The sequence below is a fragment of the Mus caroli genome, chromosome 9 (genome assembly GCF_900094665.2).
Source record: "Mus caroli chromosome 9, CAROLI_EIJ_v1.1, whole genome shotgun sequence".
Classification (NCBI taxonomy): domain Eukaryota; kingdom Metazoa; phylum Chordata; class Mammalia; order Rodentia; family Muridae; genus Mus; species Mus caroli.
Window position 1 is genome coordinate 116,977,540 of NC_034578.1, and position 2,066 is coordinate 116,979,605.

General features: G+C 45.9%; 1 long non-coding RNA gene across 1 annotated transcript in view; it reads left to right on the forward strand.

Annotated features, from left to right (window-relative positions):
• LOC110302034 overlaps positions 1–2,066 on the forward strand; it is a 27,574-nt gene that overhangs the window by 24,046 nt on the left and 1,462 nt on the right. The window lies entirely within an intron of this gene.

Sequence of the window (2,066 nt, forward strand, 5' to 3'; positions counted from 1 at the left end):
AGAGAGAGAGAGAGAGAGAGAGAGAGAGAGAGAGAGAGAGAGAGAGATTGGGCCTAGCATAGGCTTTTGAAACCTCAAAGTCCAGTAACACACTTCCAACAAGGCCACACCCCCTCCAATGAGGCCACTCCTCCAGTGAGGCCACACCTCCTAATCCTTCCTCAAAAGTTCCACTAACTGGAGACCAAGCATGCAATCATATGAGCCTATGGGAGCCATTCTCCTTCAAAACACCACAAGCACCAATAACTCAGGACCAAGTCTTTAAATACATAAATGTATGAAGGACACTCTCATTCAAACCACCACAGTACCAAACTTACCCTTGGTTGGCTGTCAGTGGACTAAAGGTTACACCATCCATAGTTAGGGTCAGAATGTAGTTTGTATCAAAAGATTTGTGTGCTAGAAAGATGGTTCTCCATATATCAATACTGAGGGGTAGGGGGACTTTAAGAGGTAGGGCAGAGGGGAGAGTGACTGGGCCAGGCAAGCACCATCTCTAGGGACTGAGAAAGTACTCTCAGGCCTGGGTTAGTTCTCACAAGGAGGAGTTTATACACAGTGAGACTACTCACAGGCATGGACCCTCCTGCACACTGCCATTCCATTATCACCTCTCCTATGTGACACCAATGCCAGTACCAATGGTTTTATGTGGTAGTCAGGCTTCCATTGTCTTTTCTGATGGGCTGTTGGCTTGCAAAGTTAAAAGTTGGATGCTGGAAGCAGCTGGTACTCCCAGCTGTAGACCACTGAGACCATACACTTCCTAGAGCCAAACGGAGCTCTAGACTGACTCCATCTGCTTTCTAAGCCATGTTGACACTTCTGATGACTTTGGGCTCCTTTTTATAACATTATATGAACACACACACACATACTTGAACAGTGCAACTGTCCTGACTGAAGCAAGGATAACCTAGCCTTTGGCTATCAGACTTTTGAAACATAGACCCAAGAAATTATTGTTACCCAAGAATCTCATGCTGGAGGCAGGGGGAGAAAAAGCCTGAGTGCTGGGTGCCAGCCAGAGGAGGACTCACCTCCCAGGAAGAGATCTCACATGATCCTGAGGTCTTGCAGAGTAGAATGTGGACAAAGATGGGCTGGGGATGGCTGTGAATGCCCCTTGATGAGTGGTGTGAACACACCTCCATGGGTGTGAACACCTTGACCTGGTCTGTTGGGTTATGCATACCTCTGGCATTCTATTTAAACCTGAACCTCTTGTCAGGCTCCTGCAGATGGTCTTGGGGGCAGGGGCATCCACTGGACTTCTATGAAAGAGAAACTTCTGGTTCTTTGTAATGTTAGTTATGTATGACAAATGATGTTTTGCTAGGCACACAGGTGAAAGTATGTCTTGCTAACACATAAAAGACTGTTTTCCTGAAGCAGACATGGGTGATAGGATGTTTTGATATAGCAAACATGTGAAAGGATGCTTGATAAAGGAGTATAAATCTGACCCCACAAAGAGTGGGAGATGAGCACTGGGCCTTGGTTTGGTTTGCTCTGCCTCACTACTCCTCAATAAAGACACAAATGTAATTGCCTTACGTGGCGTTGTTGAGTTCAACTTGTGGTGATGTCACCATTGAGAGAAGCTCTCCCAAGAACTGCTCCTGAGGTTCCCCGTGACAGATTGCAGCTCCTGTGGCCTTGCCTTAGGCTGATTGGTGATCCTGGTGGTTTCAACAGGACTGAACTACAGCTGTCTGGTGTCTGCTTGCTGAAAGGACTATACAGTAGCTGCCAGTGTGTGCCTGGTGCCTGCCTTCCTGGAGGACTGGTCTGCAGCTTCTGAATTGTATTTGGTGTTTGCTATGGGACTAAACTGTCAAAGAAGATCGAGCTCACCCCGAAAGAACTATTGCTGAAGAGCAATCTACTGCCTCTAGCTCCTGATTACTTTTCTCTTCCACTACCTCTGCTGGGTGGGCAAGAGAAGTTGAACCTTATTAGAAGTAGGTTGCAAAAAATTCATGCCTACACCTGTGTTCCCTTCTCAGTGTGGTCGCATTTATATATATATATATATATATATATATATATATATATAT